Raw genomic sequence first — 17,871 nt, 5'->3', positions numbered from 1 at the left:
AACCAAGGAGTTGGCTAGACTCCCAAATATATATATATATATATATATTCATGTCTATCTATCCATGTGTGCGTATGTGTCAGGATCGGGACAGGGATCCAACACGCAGAGTACAAACAGTAGAAAGGCTTAGAATGGCCGAACTAACGTACAGAGAATAACAGAGAATAGTCAGAGACAAGCCGAGGTCGAGGGAACGAGAAGACAGGTAAGCGAGAGACAAGCCGGGTCAGAGGGATAACAGAGATAAGCAGAATAGTACAACAAGCCGGGTCAGAACCAAAGAGAATACTAGAATACAAGAGCACTGAGTGACTAGACAAGCTAGAACCACGACAGGGCAATGAGCTGACGAGAGAAGCAAGCTTAAATACCCTGAGTCCGGAGAGTAGACACGCCTCAGCTGGGTGCTGATAGGATAAAGCCAATAGAGTGGCAGGTCGCTCGGGATAGCGTCAAGACGTCACGTATCGAGCGTCATGTTAGAAAAGGAAGCGGATCCCTTGCGGCCAGCGTTAGAATGACTGGATGAACCGCGAGGAACGGGAGATATGGCGTGTCTAGACGGATAAACAACTGAATCTCTACCCTTCTCAAAGGTAGAGACCTCAGGTACCCTGACAGTACCCCCCCTCTCAGATACGCCCACCGGGCGGAAGGAACCGGGACGAGATGGGAAGCGGGAGTGAAACGCCCTGCGGAGACGAGGAGCATGAACGTCCTCCTGAGGTACCCCACTCCTCTCCTCGGGACCATATCCCTTCCAGTTGACCAGATACTGTAATCTTCCCCGGGAAAATCGGGAATTGATAATGGAGTTGACCTCGTACTCCTCCTGACCGTCCACCTGAACCGAACGAGGTGAGGAAACCGTAGAGGAGAATCTGTTGCAAATCAGTGGTTTCAGCAAAGACACATGAAAGGAGTTGGGAATGCGTAAGGCCGACGGCAGAGCTAGGCGATACGCAACCGGGTTGATACGAGACAAAACCCTGTAAGGACCTATTTACCGAGGTGCAAATTTCATAGAGGGAACTTTTAAACGAATGTTCTTAGTACTCAGCCATACTCTATCCCCAGGGACAAAAACTGGAGCCGCCCTTCTGTGTTTATCAGCGTGTTTTTTGAACAACATAGAATTATGCAGGAGAATTTGACGAGTCTGATCCCACAACTTCTTCAGATTGGCGACATGATCATCAACCGACGGTACTCCTTGGGAAGAAGAGACCGAAGGAAAAATGGAGGGATGAAAGCCATAGTTCATGAAGAAGGGGCTGGAACGAGTAGAATCACAAACGAGATTATTGTGTGCGAACTCTGCCCAAGGAATCAAACCGACCCAATCATCCTGGTGTTCGGAAACAAAGCAGCGCAGATATTGTTCAATCTTTTGATTAGTACGCTCAGCGGCTCCGTTAGACTGAGGGTGATATGCAGAGGAAAAGTTCAATTTGATACCTAATTGAGAACAGAAGGATCTCCAGAATCGTGAGACAAATTGAGAGCCTCTATCAGAAACTATTTCAGAAGGTATCCCATGTAAGCGAAAAACTTCTCTCGCAAAAATCTCCGCCAATTCAGGAGACGTGGGGAGTTTAGGCAACGGCACAAAATGAGCCATCTTAGTGAATCTATCCACCACCGTGAGAATAACAGTCTGTCTCTTGGAAGCAGGTAAATCCACAATAAAGTCCATGGCCAAACAGGACCATGGTTTCTCAGGAATGTCCAAGGGGAGCAACAAACCACAAGGAGATGCGTGAGGCTGTTTAGTCCTGGTACAAGTCTCGCAAGCTCCGACGAACTCCTTAATATCCTTTCGTAAGGAAGGCCACCAGAAATCCTTGGAGATCAGGGAATACGTCTTGCGAATGCCAGGATGACCAGCCACCTTGCTTTCGTGGAAACACTGTAAGAGCTCCAGTTGGAGTTCAGGAGGAACAAATTTTCTTCCCTCAGGAGTCTGTCCAGGTGCCAGATGCTGTAAGTTCAAGATTTGGGCAAGCAACGGAGAATGGATTTTGAGACTTGTGTTAGCAATAATATTGCATTGGGGTACTATAGAGGACAGAACCGGTTCAGAAGAAGCCAAAGGTTCATATTGGCGAGATAGAGCATCGGCTTTAGAATTCTTCGAACCAGGCCTATAAGTAAGAACGTAATTGAAATGGGTGAGGAATAACGACCAACGAGCTTGCCTGGAAGACAATCGCTTGGCCTCTCCAATATAGGACAAGTTCTTGTGATCCGTTAAAATAGTAACAGGATGTAATGTCCCTTCCAATAAATGTCTCCATTCTTTTAAAGCCTTGATAACAGCTAGTAGTTCTCTGTCACCAATGTCATATCTGCTCTCAGCACCAGACAATTTTTTAGAAAAAAATCCACATGGATGTAATGGTTTATCCACACCTAGCCTTTGGGATAGGATAGCACCTACGCCAGTCTCCGAGGCGTCTACCTCAAGTAGGAAAGGAAGAGTGGTATTAGGGTGAACTAAAATTGGGGCGGAAGCAAACAGCTCCTTGAGAGTTTTGAAAGCAAGGAGAGCTTCCGTAGACCAATTCTTAGTATCAACCCCCTGTTTGGTCATATTGGTGATGGGCGCAATAATAGAAGAATAACCCTTAATAAAGCGCCTATAGTAATTGGAGAACCCAATAAATCTCTGAACGGCCTTGAGACCCTTGGGTAGAGGCCAATCCAGAATGGACTGGAGTTTATCCGGGTCCATCTTAAATCCCTCCCCAGAGATCACATAACCGAGGAAATTTACTTGGGATTGATCGAAACTACATTTCTCCAATTTGCAGTACAGACCATGTTGAAGAAGTTTGTGCAAAACCCTTCTGACCTGTTCGTGGTGAGTCTCAATCTCTCTAGAATGTATGAGTATATCGTCCAGGTATACAATAACACACTCCTGCTGAAATTCCCTAAGAACCTCATTTATCAGATCCTGGAATACAGCTGGTGCATTACATAACCCAAAAGGCATAACTGTATATTCATAGTGACCGTATCGAGTATTGAACGCCGTCATCCACTCGTGTCCCTGCTGGACTCTCACCAAGTTATATGCCCCTCTGAGATCTAACTTGGTGAAAATGGTAGAACCCTTTAAACGATCAAAGAGTTCGGTAATCAAAGGAATGGGATAAGCATTCCTAATGGTTATCTTGTTCAAACCTCGATAATCAATACAAGGCCTAAGTGAACCATCCTTCTTTTTAACAAAAAAAAATCCAGCCCCGGCAGGGGAGGAGGATCTCCTAATGAATCCCTTGTCTAAATTCTCGTGAATATACTCCTCTAGAACTGAATTCTCTTTAGTAGATAACGGGTATACATGACCCCTGGGAGGCATGGTACCAGGGAGTAGGTTAATCTTGCAATCAAAGGATCTGTGTGGAGGTAAGGTATCGGCTCTCCTTTTATCAAATACTGCCTTTAAATCCAGGTACTGAGGCGGTATTTGAGTCTCTGTAGGATTAGAGGAGTTAGCTGACGTGTTCGCCAGGCAAAGGGGCGAGACCTTCCGCAAACATTTCTCTTGACAATTCTGACCCCATGAAATTATCTCCCCTAACTCCCAATTAATGATAGGGTTATGTCTCTTTAACCAGGAGTACCCCAGGACTATGGGAATAGAAGGAGAGGAAATGATCAACAGGGATAGGTCTTCCTCATGCAAGATACCAACAGTTAAATTAATAGGTATGGTCTCACGGAAAATAACAGGCTCAAGTAAAGGTCTACCATCTATGGCCTCAACGGCCAGAGGTGTCTCCCTTAACTGGGATGGGATAGTATGCTTGTTAACAAAAACTTGATCGATAAAGCTCTCAGCAGCTCCAGAATCAATCAACGCCATGGTTTTTACTACTCCCTTCTCCCAAGTCAAAGAAACGGGTAGCAGAAGCCTGTGATCTTTATAATTGTGAACAGAGGACAAAATAGATACACCCAAGGCCTGTCCTCTAGAGAAACTTAGGTGCGAGCGTTTCCCGAACGATTGGGACAATTTAGGCGTAGATGACCTCTGTCTCCACAGTACATACATAAGCCCTCCCTTCTCCTGTACTGTCTCTCCTCCTCTGTGAGGTGAGTATTACCTATCTGCATAGGCTCAGGAAAACGTGAGGTTTCGATCTCAGAATTTCGAAATGCAGGAGCTAGTTTAAAGGAGGGTCTACGAGTCCTAGTAGATAATCTACTAGTTGAAGAAATAGCTAAAATGACAATGAAGGGGGAAGTTATCATCATGGGTGACTTTAATCTTCCTGATATAAATTGGAAAACAAAAATAGCTACTTGTGCCAGGAGCACACATATTCTAAACTCCCTACTGGGATTGTCTCTAAAACAAGTCGTTGAGGAGCCAACTCGTAAAGAGGCCATACTAGATTTAGTGTTAACAAATGGAGATTTGGTATCAGATATTACTGTAGGTGAAAGTTTAGGATCCAGTGATCATCAGTCAGTGTGGTTTAATATAAGAACAGTGACTGAGTCACACCACACAAAAACAAAAGTTTTAGACTTTAGAAAAACAGACTTTTCCAAAATTAGAATATGTGTAAAGGAGTCATTATCAGACTGGAGCAATTTAAATGGAGTCCAAAAGAAATGGGATTATTTAAAAGTTGCACTACTGAAGGCAACAGAAAATTGCATTAGGCTTGTCAGTAAAAGCAAAAAATTCAAGAAACCACTGTGGTACTCCACAGATGTAGCCAAAATAGTAAAAAACAAAAAGTTAGCATTTAGTAATTATAAAAAAACCCAGAGTGAGGAAGACAGAATGACCTATAAGATTAGGCAGAAAGAGGCTAAGCAAGTTATAAGAGCTTCCAAATCACACACAGAAGAGAAAATAGCACAGTCAGTAAAAAAGGGGGACAAAACCTTTTTTAGATACATAAATGAGAAAAGAAAAGTAAAACAAGGATTAGTTAGATTAAAAACAAAAGAAGGAAGGTATGTAGATGAGGATAAAGGTCTAGCTGACTGCCTCAATGAATATTTTGTTCGGTATTTACAGATGAAAATGAAGGAAAGGGACCTCAGTTAAGAAAAAGGATAAATGAGTCATTTATTACACGTGAGTTTACAGAGGAAGAGGTTCTATTTCAACTGTCAAAAGTAAAGACAAATAAGTCAATGGGACCTGATGGAATACACCCAAAGCTATTAAAAGAGCTTAGTGGTGTACTAGCAAAACCATTAACAGATTTATTTAACCAATCATTGATAACAGGAGTAGTCCCAGAAGATTGGAAGTTAGCGAATGTTGTGCCCATTCACAAGAAAGGTAATAGGGAGGAGTCGGGCAACTATAGGCCAGTAAGCCTAACTTCAGTAGTGGGGAAAGTGATGGAAACCATGTTAAAGGATAGGATTGTTGAACATCTAAAAACAGATGGATTTCAAGACCAGAGACAACATGGGTTTACTTCAGGGAGATCATGCCAAACTAATCTTATTGATTTTTTTGATTGGGTAACTAAAATTATAGATCAGGGTGGTGCAGTAGACATTGCTTACCTCGATTTCAGTAAGGCTTTTGACACTGTTGCACATAGAAGGCTTATCAACAAACTACAATCTTTGAGTTTGGATTCCAATATTGTTGAATGGGTAAGGCAGTGGCTGAGTGACAGGCAACAGAGGGTTGTAGTCAATGGAGTATATTCGAAGCTTGGGCTTGTCACCAGTGGGGTACCTCAGGGATCTGTACTTGGACCCATTCTCTTTAATATTTTTATTAGTGATATTGCAGAAGGTCTTGATGGTAAGGTGTGTCTTTTTGCGGATGATACTAAGATATGTAACAGGGTTGATGTTCCAGGAGGGATAAGCCAAATGGAAAATGATTTAGGTAGACTAGAAAAATGGTCAGAGTTGTGGCAACTGACATTTAATGTGGATAAGTGCAAGATAATGCATCTTGGACGTAAAAACCCAAGGGCAGAGTACAGAATATTTGATAGAGTCCTAACCTCAACATCTGAGGAAAGGGATTTAGGGGTGATTATTTCTGATGACTTAAAGGTATGCAGACAATGTAATAGAGCAGCAGGAAATGCTAGCAGAATGCTTGGTTGTATAGGGAGAGGTATTAGCAGTAGAAAGAGGGAAGTGCTCATGCCATTGTACAGAACACTGGTGAGACCTCACTTGGAGTACTGTACACAGTACTGGAGACCCTATCTTCAGAAGGATATTGATACCTTAGAGAGAGTTCAAAGAAGGGCTACTAAACTGGTTCATGGATTGCAGGATAAAACTTACCAGGAAAGGTTAAAGGATCTTAACATGTATAGCATGGAGGAAAGACGAGACAGGGGGGATATGATAGAAACATTTAAATACATAAAGGGAATCAACACAGTAAAGGAGGAGACTATATTTAAAAGAAGAAAAACTACCACAACAAGAGGACATAGTCTTAAATTAGAGGGACAAAGGTTTAAAAATAATATCAGGAAGTATTACTTTACTGAGAGGGTAGTGGATGCATGGAATAGCCTTCCAGCTGAAGTGGTAGAGGTTAACACAGTAAAGGAGTTTAAGCATGCGTGGGATAGGCATAAGGCTATCCTAACTATAAGATAAGGCCAGGGACTAATGAAAGTATTTAGAAAACTGGGCAGACTAGATGGGCCGAATGGTTCTTATCTGCCGTCACATTCTATGTTTCTATGTTTCTATGTGTTCTGCCTTTCTCTTAAGCGTTCATCAATGCGAGAGATAAAAGAAATGAAATTCTCCAAATTCTCAGGGAGCTCTCTAGTAGCGACCTCGTCAAGGATTACATCTGATAACCCATTTAAAAATACATCTATATAAGCCTGTTCGTTCCACTTAACCTCTGCCGCCAAGGATCTGAACTCTAGTGCATAATCCACAAGTGTTCGATTTTCCTGTCTAAGGCGCAACAGTAATCTAGCTGCATTGACCTTCCTACCAGGGGGGTCAAAAGTTCTTTTAAAAGCAGCTACAAAGGCATTATAGTTATAGACTAACGGGTTATCATTCTCCCATAAAGGATTAGCCCATCGCAGAGCCTTCTCAATGAGTAACGTAACAATAAATCCAACCTTCACTCTATCTGTAGGATAGGAGCGGGGTTGTAATTCGAAATGGATGCTGATCTGGTTCAAAAAGCCACGACACTTCTCAGGAGAACCGCCATAACGTACTGGTGGAGTAATACGGGAAGAAGCACCAACAGTAGCTACTTCTAGACCTGAACTTACAGGAGAGATCGAAGGAGTACGTGTCTCCTCTGGTGGGTTACTAGCACGAGACAATAGCGCCTGTAGTGCTAGGGCCATCTGATCCATCCTGTGTTCCATGGCATCAAACCTGGGGTCGGAAGAACCAAGCTGACTGTTTGTACCTGCAGGATCCATTGGCCCTGTCGTAATGTCAGGATCGGGACAGGGATCCAACACGCAGAGTACAAACAGTAGAAAGGTACGTATACCGGGCCTTAGAATGGCCGGACTAACGTACAGAGAATAACAGAGAATAGTCAGAGACAAGCCGAGGTCGAGGGAACGAGAAGACAGGTAAGCGAGAGACAAGCCGGGTCAGAGGGATAACAGAGATAAGCAGAATAGTACAACAAGCCGGGTCAGAACCAAAGAGAATACTAGAATACAAGAGCACTGAGTGACTAGACAAGCTAGAACCACGACAGGGCAATGAGCTGACGAGAGAAGCAAGCTTAAATACCCTGAGTCCGGAGAGTAGACACGCCTCAGCTGGGTGCTGATAGGATAAAGCCAATAGAGTGGCAGGTCGCTCGGGATAGCGTCAAGACGTCACGTATCGAGCGTCATGTTAGAAAAGGAAGCGGATCCCTTGCGGCCAGCGTTAGAATGACTGGATGAACCGCGAGGAACGGGAGATATGGCGTGTCTAGACGGATAAACAACTGAATCTCTACCCTTCTCAAAGGTAGAGACCTCAGGTACCCTGACAGTATGGTGATAGAATGGATCTATTTGTATGTTTGTATGGAAATTATTTAGCCAGTAACCACTTGATCTAAACTATCACATTCACTAATAGGTTGTCTTCTGCAGTTTTTGCCTTTCTTTTAAAAGGATATAGTTCAGCTAGGCTATCTACAAAACTTGTAAATGCCAAGCACAAATAACTAAACTTTCATTTTATGTAATGAGACAGCTTGAAGGTTAATTTCTACAAAGTATTAAAATAGCACGTTATATCTCAGAATTGTATCATTTAAATCTGAAATTATTAACAAGGGCCTCACCATGTGATTATTCTAATGTTATTACATAAGGTCTACTAAACCACTCTGCACAAATATTCATAGGTTTTTAACTAAAAATAAAAATGTTTTGCAGATTGCTGCACTATAAGGCTGCCTCTTTAGACATGCCCCTCACTCCAAAAAAAGACATCAAAAGTGTTTACCGATTTCAGCCACTGAAAGTACAGAGTGATGTTAACTACAAAGCAACCTTCAGTAGAATAAAATTACACCCAGGAAGACATATAGTAAGGATATCATTACCTGTTCATAGATTCTCTGACACCTGCAAGGCGCAAAGCCACGCTGAACTCGAAGCACACCTGCATAGCCAGATACTGATGGAGCCACTGAGAGCGGCAGGTACAGGCCTAACCGGCTTAAACCCCTCCACGGTCTTGGAGTTCATACCCCGCACCACCCGGTGTCTGAATGGTCACAGTTTGACAGCAGCCACATTCCCCTGTTACGGGACCTACCACCCAAGGATACCAACCTGCTACCACACGGTCCTCAGAAAATTGTTTATGTTTAGTTTCCTGTTTCGCTGCCTTATTTTTCTTTGGACATAATGGACTTAGATCATTGGAGTGTGGCATCATTAACTTTCTGCCGATAAGCATCCAGGCTGTGCCACAGCTCCAGCATTGTGTATGGCACCCTTCATACCCCCTCCCCCCTCTCCTGCCAGATCCTTTTGAAAATATACTATGCCCACCACTAAAGTACCAGGAGGCGGACAACTCACAGGGGCACAATGCTTTTCAGTAACATCCCTGGCCGACACTGCCCCCCCCTTCTTCCCCCTCCCGTGAGGGCAATGTCTGTTTACCAATAATTTGTTTATGTTACACTTTTGTTTAAAAAAATAATAATAATAAAGCATTCCACAGGTCTCCCAAACCTACTGTACTCCTGATGTATGTAATAGGCACTGCTTTACATGTCATTAATTAAACAAACTGTATAAAATGAACAAAATAAATGGACATTATGAAAAGGGTTACAAAGTAAATAGCATAAAAAAATTAAAAAAAATAAAGAACAGTTAAGGAGCAAAACTAGGATGAAAGATGTTTTTTAATTCTTTATTTTTGATGTGCATGCAAAGAATAGGCAGGCTCACTATGCCCCAACAGCATATGTAAGGTAAGTAATATCCTAAAGCATATTAGTATAAGGCATACAAAAATAACTGCACATTTTTTATAGAAAATAATCGTGGCAATAAGAATGACACTTGTTGGATGCTAGATGGACATTGTGTGGTCACAAAGATTAGTCATGCCTTTACCTAAAATTAAATAAAGAGCATAAACATGGACAGTAGTCTATAGAAGGTCATATACCATATATACATGTACTTAGCATCTGATAACTAGCTTAAATCATTTCGAAACCAATCTACGGACTAGGCTGGGCTTCAACACTGTCGCAGATTAATTAAAACAAAACGATAAGACATATAAAGCTAAAAATATAGCCACTGGAGCATTTAAAAGAGCCACATAGGGTATAAACATCATATGTCGGGTGTGTATATAAATAGACTTGAAAAGATTCCTCTACTCTGACTCTTAATGCATATGTGTCCACTTGTCAGCCAACTCTTCGTGCCGGAAAGACATCCTCAGGCCTGCCAATGACTCCTGTATTCCAGCTGTGCTGAGAGGTAATCAGAGGGGCCACTCCCTTGGGATCCAGTGAGATTAAAAGCATCAATAGGTAGCTGCCATCGCTGAGTAGAAGGAGGCCTTGTATTGCGCTGTCTCCTTATGAGAGACGTCTCCTTATGAGATAATGGCACCGACCTCTATGTGCCATACAAAGCCTTTGGTCCTGAGGGTCGGAAGCGCTTCAGGCACTGGAATCCAAGTCAGACTGTGGCTACCACTTCCCCTCTGGGCTCTCTGCTCCAGTTTCGCCCAGAACTTGTCGCAAATGACCTCATAGGCCCGACTGAAGGCTGTCTCCCAAGCACACTCTGCTTCTCCCGACTGTGGAGGCTGCAACTGGGAGTCAGCAGCCATCTTGGCAGCTTGGCATTGTGCTGGCTCACTGAACCAAGATAGTAGCAGGAGGATGGTGAGTATAGTGATGCCCCAGGGTGGACCGGAATAACCCCTACAGTCCAAAAAGGGGAGGGGAACGGGGCTGCGTTGCAGGAACTAGGGCAGACTGCATTGCTGTAGTACAAGGGATCGGCCGCATCCCTGCACACATTGGCACTCCAGACTAGGTCGCACTGTCAAGAACTGTCCCAAAATAGTCAATATCTGACGAGACTGCTCCAATTTAGCTCCTGCTCAGTCTGCTTTATAATAGCCCAGCTTAGAAATCAAGTTTTAGCAGTTTAGCAACTTAGCAACTGGAACAAGCCTAAAGGCCTAGAGATTTGCAGGAGCTAGCATGCTAAGCATCCGGTCAGCATGGCGGTCAGGTCCCGCTCCCCAAAGGATGTTTTTATAACAATGTTTGAGAGACAGAGAACCAAGATGGAGGTACTCAGTTCCAGGAGAGTTGTTAATACAGCAGTGTGAACTTCTACATTTTATTTTAGAGATTTCTCGAAAACATCTTTGTTAAATATAAAGGTAAGAAAACATACTATTATAAATCCTAGGAAGTGACTGTTCCCTTTCATTATGTGAAGAAAAAAAAACAGGTCGATAATAGTACTTTTTTCCTCTCCATGATTATAGATATAACATGTTTGTGTTTAGTATTTCATAGGTAGTTAATTAAAAGCACAGATACTTAATCTCTAACAGATAATCCAGAAAGTTTAGTGAGCCATTTAAAATCACTCAGACGAACTTAATATCAAGGACAATGATCAACTAACTACATCCTCCGCTTTCAAGCAAAGCATTCTACCAATTTTATGTTTGTTTTTTTATTTAAACCATAGCCGCATATAAAGCTAACTATTCCCATACTTATTCCAATGCCTTCTGTTACCACTTTCGCCTGTAGATGTGAAGGGACATTTCAGCACCATTTCAAAGGTGAACTAAATTGATTAGGGGAGCAATAAAAATGCAAATAAGCTAATATAAAAAAAAAAAAATGTTGCTCAATCTCACACACCTGTGATTACACATCACACTCCATCCATAGTTTTAATTGATAAATGAGTGGCATCTGTTCATATATAAGTTCTAGAAGAAGGCAAACATATTCCAATCAAACAAATGTGTTTTGCGTTTTTAATTTTTACTGAATTTAAATAGCAGAGTACAGGTAAACAATTGTAAATAGTGCAGGCGGTAAATATGTCATGTAATATAATACACACATAAGGTCCACTCAATTTTTTTATTAAAGTAGCAGATACAACAGTGAACATGCCATAAATTGGCTTAAGTAAAATATCAGGTACATCAATAAATGTCATCATAAGGCCTATAAACTTATACCAAGATAAACGCCAATAACCGTTAATAGCAGGGAACACAATGGCAGGGAACACACCTAATAGGTTAAGAAGCCAGGCAGATATGACCACTACTATAAGGCTGAGTCAGCTAATGCCCAGTCTATCCGTGATGGACTGGGTCTCAAATAACACCTTCAATATGAGGAGTCAGCAAGATCATAGCCAGAGTGCTGCAATGTAGTAGAGGGCCAGTGGGCCTGTTTCAGGCTCCATATCCTTCAAGAGCCTCTAGTCCACAGGCCTGGTGACACACGACACCTAAGCCAGCAATTCCAGGTTGATTTTAAGAATTTCCAATAAGAAGAGGACATCATGGCTATAAGTGAACACTCTTGACCAGTGTGTAGAGTGACATGAGTACTTCACGGCATGCTCGAGATCCTGGTGCTCATAAAAACATAGAATGTAATGCCAGATAAGAACCATTCGAACCATCTAGTCCAGGGATAGGCAACCTTTGGCACTCCAGATGTTCTGGACTACATCCCCCATAATGCTCTTACACCCATAATGCTGGCAAAGCATCATGGGAGGTGTAGTCCAAAACATCTGGAGTGCCAAAGGTTGCCTATGCCTGATCTAGTCTGTCGAATTTTCTAAATACTTTCCTCTTATATCTAGGATAGCATTATGCCTATCCCTAGCATGCTTAAACTCCATTACTGTGTTAACCTCTACCACTTCAGCTGGAAGCCTATTCCATGCATCCACTACCCTCTCAGTAAAGTAATAATTACTGATATTATTTTTAAACCTTTGCCCCTCTTGTTGTGGTAGTTTTCCTTCTTTTAAATATAGTCTCCTCCTTTACTATGTTGATTCCCTTTATGTATTTAAATGTTTCTATCATATCTCTCCGTCTCGTCTTACCTCCAAGCTATACTAAGGTTTATGGGCCTGTACAAATGGAGGTTGCTGCCCCCCGTGGCTTTTTGTTCAGCCTCTCAAGGCCCTCAGAGCTTGTATGGTGATGGGCACTGCCCTTGGCAATGGTTTTCCAGAATTGGGCGCACAGTGGTCAAAGCTGGCCGGCCCTCTGTCCACTCTGTGAAGTAGGGTCCTCATTTTGTAACAGTGAAGAGGCATCTTCACAATGCAGGCCCAATATCCCAAACGTGCTGCTAACAAGTCGGTGGGGACCAGGCTAACCCCCACTAGTCCAAAGCATAAACCCCCCCAGGTCCCTTTTGAACTGGGGATCAGGCTGCTTTCCCACTGGAATGGGCACCAGGGCCACAGACACCGAGACCTAGACAATAAATGTAAAGCAGATGAAGTGTCTCAGGAATTAAGGAGAAGCTTCAAAGAAACGTGTCTGCTTAGCATGGCAGTTATGTTCCACCCCTAAAACAAATGGATTTTTAATTCCATATTATAGCTCATTGAAAATCCTATATTAAAAAAATGTAAATTCCTCTTAGACCAAAAATCTCACAAATTACCATGAGTCTTGTATAGATACTGGCATAAATATAGTCCTCTTTCATAAAGTTTTTCATATGGAAACATTTATTCATAGGTTATGCAGGTACAACAGGCATATAATACCAAGGGGCATGGAGCCAGGAAGGCTAATCCTAACTAAGCAGAAAGTCATTTAAAATACTCTTAAAGTAAGAGTCTGGGGACCACAGCAACTTCATTGCGAATATGTTGTTATGGTGACAGTTGGCAATGGTCCAGGGCTTTAATCAGCTACGCACCTTTTTTTTTTCATTATTTCAAAGTGAATGTTTATTAGCAACACATTGTCAAGGACAACAAGCATGAGATTTGAAGATATGACAGCATTTATGGAAGTTATACACCTTTTTAACACAGTTATATGAATGGGGAACTAGTGATAGCCTGAGAGTTTTAAAGCTGACACCCAGATTGAAGCTTCAAACCATTGCCACAGGGACCTGGGCAGGGCAGATAGGTGACGTGTTTGAGACTTTTGGATTACACCATTCCTAAACATTTTAACCACCACTTAAAGCAAGACAGCACCCTGGACCCCCTAGCAGCATAACAACCTCACTGAGATTGTGTCAGTGTTCCTTCTTAAAGAAATAACAGCATCAAACACATATACCAAAAACTATTGTTATTAAGAGCACACCTATTAATGGTATAATTGAACATAAGAAAATCTAGTGTATATTCGAAAAGCTTCATTCTTTCCCTTTTTTTTTTTTTTTTTTTTTGCGGTTTATCACCAGGAAGCTTTATTAGACAACTCAGAAAGTACTCAAATGGCCTATTAACAGCACATATATCTATAAGGTGCACATACTGCACTTACTGCAGGGCGCCTTCTGTTGTGGTACATGACTGCTCTGGGACCATGTCCTGCTCCATAGTTTAGCAAGGGGTGGAAAGGGGTCTGGAGATACAGAGCTGGATATAAGTGTCATGGAGATATTCGCCCACAGGGAGTCTGATTGCACCCAGGTGCCCTTACAATTAAAAAGTACTAAGTGGTCATGTACTTAATGGCAAGATTGTTCTTTTACCATTTAATGTGGCCAGTCTGTAGGAGACCTTGTGGGTTCAATCAAAATGCCTATTAATGTACTGTTAGGCACAGCTGTATAGCTGTATAGAGTGGACATGAGGCAAGAACCAATATTATCATATTTTAAAAAAAAAAAAATGGAAACTAGTTTAAACCATTAAAAGGCAACAAGATTTTAGCTACCTTAGGGAAAAGTTTCACACAGTTATCCCACTGGTGGTGATGTTTGCTAGTCAGAAGACCGTCTCAATGGAAAACTCATTCTTTCCCTTTAAATATTATGTTTACGCATAATTACTTTTATTTTGTAAAATTTTGTAAGAAGAAAATGTAACCCTAAAAGCTGAATTGAAAGCAAAGCTTTATCTGTGTTAATCATAATTATGGGTTTTTCTTCAGTTTAAAGGGAAACTATAGGCTAGGAATACAAACAATAGCTCCCTATAGTGCCCCCCTCACACGCGCAACCTCCCCCTCAGCACAGAACCCTTATCTAGTGTGTGGGGGAGGTCACGCGAGCCAGGGGGGCACTATAGGGAGATATTGTGCTAGGAATACAAGTTTGTATTTCTAGCCTATAGTTTATCTTTAAACTGAAGAAAAAAATATCATTATGACTAACATAGAAGGTTAGAGTTAATCAGATTGTACTGTGGGTTCACATACTTTGCCCCAATAGTCTATAAAAGCCATACTTTGCTGCAGGGCCGGTGCTTGGATTTTTAGGTACATAGGCGAAGATGCATTTTTCCGCCCCCCCATCCCCCCAAAAAAACATCTTCACCTATGTGCCTCTTAACCAGCCCCTCTCCCCTCCCCGACCATTAAGGGTCCCTTCCCTGTCCCTTAGTGTTCTTCTCCCCTCCCCCCTCTTTTCCCTGTCTCTTGGTGTTTCTCTCCCATTCCCTCCCTGTCCCTTGGTGCACCCCACACCCCTTTAGTGGTCACACTCCCCTTCCTGGTGTGTCAGTGTGTACAGAGTGGAGCGGAGCGGAGCGCGGTACAGGAGCTTCAGTTTTCTGTACCCGGCCGAACTGACAGGGAGTGCTCTCTCTGTGAGCACCTCCTGTCAGTCTGGCCAGGTACAGGAAACAGAAGCTCCTGTACCGCGCTCCGCTCCGCTACACTCTGTACACACTGAAAGTCACACACTCAATGACAAACACACAGACTCATTGACAGACACACTGATAGTCACACACAGACTCAATGACAAACATACTCTCACTGATTTGACAGACACACACTCATACACTGACAAACACACTCATCATACACTGACAGACACACTCATACACTCACATGCACACACACAGACGCACTCACTCACACACACACGCTGTCACTCACAGACACATACTGTCACTCACAGACACACACTGTCACTCACAGACGCACACACTGTCACTCACAGACGCACACTCTGTCACTCACAGACGCACACTCTGTCACTCACAGACGCACACGCTGTCACTCACAGACGCACACGCTCTGTCACTCACAGACGCACACGCTGTCACTCACAGACGCACACGCTCTGTCACTCACAGACGCACACGCTGTCACTCACAGACGCACACGCTGTCACTCACAGACGCACACTGTCACTCACAGACGCACACTCTGTCACTCACAGACACACACTGTCACTCACAGACACACACTGTCACTCACAGACACACACACTGTCACTCACAGACGCACACTCTGTCACTCACAGACACACACTGTCACTCACAGACACACACTGTCACTCACAGAGACACACACTGTCACTCACAGACACACACTCTGTCACTCACAGACACATACACTCAGACACACACACAGACACATACACTCACACACACACAGACACATACACTCACACACACAGACACATACACTCACACACACACACAGACACATACACTCACACACACACACACACACACACAGACACTCACACACAGACACATACACTCACACATACACTCACACACACACACACACACAGACACATACACTCACACACAGACACATACACTCACACACACACACACACAGACACTCACACATACACATACACTCACACACACAGACACATACACTCACACACACACACACAGACACAGACACATACACTCACACACATACACTCACTAATTATTTTATAAATAAATATTTTCCACCCAGCCTCCCTACCTGGAGAGCTGGTGTGGATGATGAATCCTTCCCTGGGGTCCAGTGGGGCTGCTGGGCGGCGTGCGGCTGTGCTGAGATCAGATGCGGCGAGGGAACTCTAACCTCACTGCTCTGCTCCCTCGCGCGCTGTCTGCTGATACCGCGGGAGCCGGAATATGACGTCATATTCCGGCTCCCGCAGCATCAGCAGACAGCGCGCGAGGGAGCAGAGCAGAGAGGTTAGAGTTCCCTCGCCGCGTCTGATTACAGCACAGCCACACGCTGCACCGGGGGCCGAGATTGTGGCCCGGCAGGAGGGAGAGCTACCCTCCTGCCGGTCACTGAAATCTTGCGCCCCCAGAGCCCGTGCGGCCTAAGGCGGCCGCCTGTGCCGCCTTATGGACGCGCCGGCCCTGCTTTGCTGCACAGTGAGAATCAGGTAGATAGCCTTTAGAGGTGGAGTTAACCCTTGATAGTAATTATTGCAGTTTCCCAATAACTGCAATAATTACTGTTGCAGGGTTAAGGGGACTGGGACAGTGCACCCAGACCACTTCAATGAGCTGAAGTGGCCTGGGTGCCCATGGTGTCCCTTTAAATATAGTACCCATCATTGTGATATGTTAGAACAATAAAACTGACTAAAACCTTAAATTCAGGTATACTTACCTTCATATGTCCGAAAGGCACACTCTACTATCTAGTTAGATATATTATTTAACCTATTTATAACACTGGTTCCTTGGTTGTTGTTTTTTTGTTTTGTTTTTTTATTGAGTAAAAATTTAATTAAACTTTCCTTTATTCCAGCTCTAGGAGAAACTCGTCATTGCAGCCCAATCCTCCCTCAATTAAGTCATCAATAATTCTAACTCTAAACCTCATAGAAAAGCATTGAGGACACATGGTGCATTTTCAGCACTTGCCATGATCCAACAGTGGATATCAAATAGATTTAGTCATTAAATCTAGCTGTGTCAGAATGGATCACTGAGACTGCCACGAGCAAGTGTGCCCATTGCAGAATGTAAACAGTGCCATTTCTGAGAAAAGGCATTGTTTACAACAGCAAGGCTGCAGGCACAACATATATGCCCTTTTCATTGCTTATCCTGTACCTTTAACAAAACCGACCAAGTCATCTGTCTCCAACATCCATAATTTCCAGTCCATCACAACCACCTTACTTTACATCCAACTAAAATGTAAGTATGTTAAGAAGTATTCTCTATATAACTTCACAAATGTTAACTAATCTATAATAAAATACTAAAATCAGCTACTTGTCTGAAAAATATTTTCCCCTTCATATGTTTTATCTGACAACTAGCTACCTTTATTTGCTAATGCATGATTGTATTGCTTATGTTCCCATTTAAATTCATAACATTGTTTTTTACATGCTCTCGAGAACATATTGTACTTGGAAATGGAAGAATTATTACTGGCAAATATATTATTTCTGGTAAAACATTT

This window comes from Pelobates fuscus, chromosome 2 (genome assembly GCF_036172605.1).
Source record: "Pelobates fuscus isolate aPelFus1 chromosome 2, aPelFus1.pri, whole genome shotgun sequence".
Lineage (NCBI taxonomy): Eukaryota > Metazoa > Chordata > Amphibia > Anura > Pelobatidae > Pelobates > Pelobates fuscus.
The sequence above is the reverse complement of the archived record's forward strand: the minus strand, read 5'-3'. Positions refer to the sequence as shown.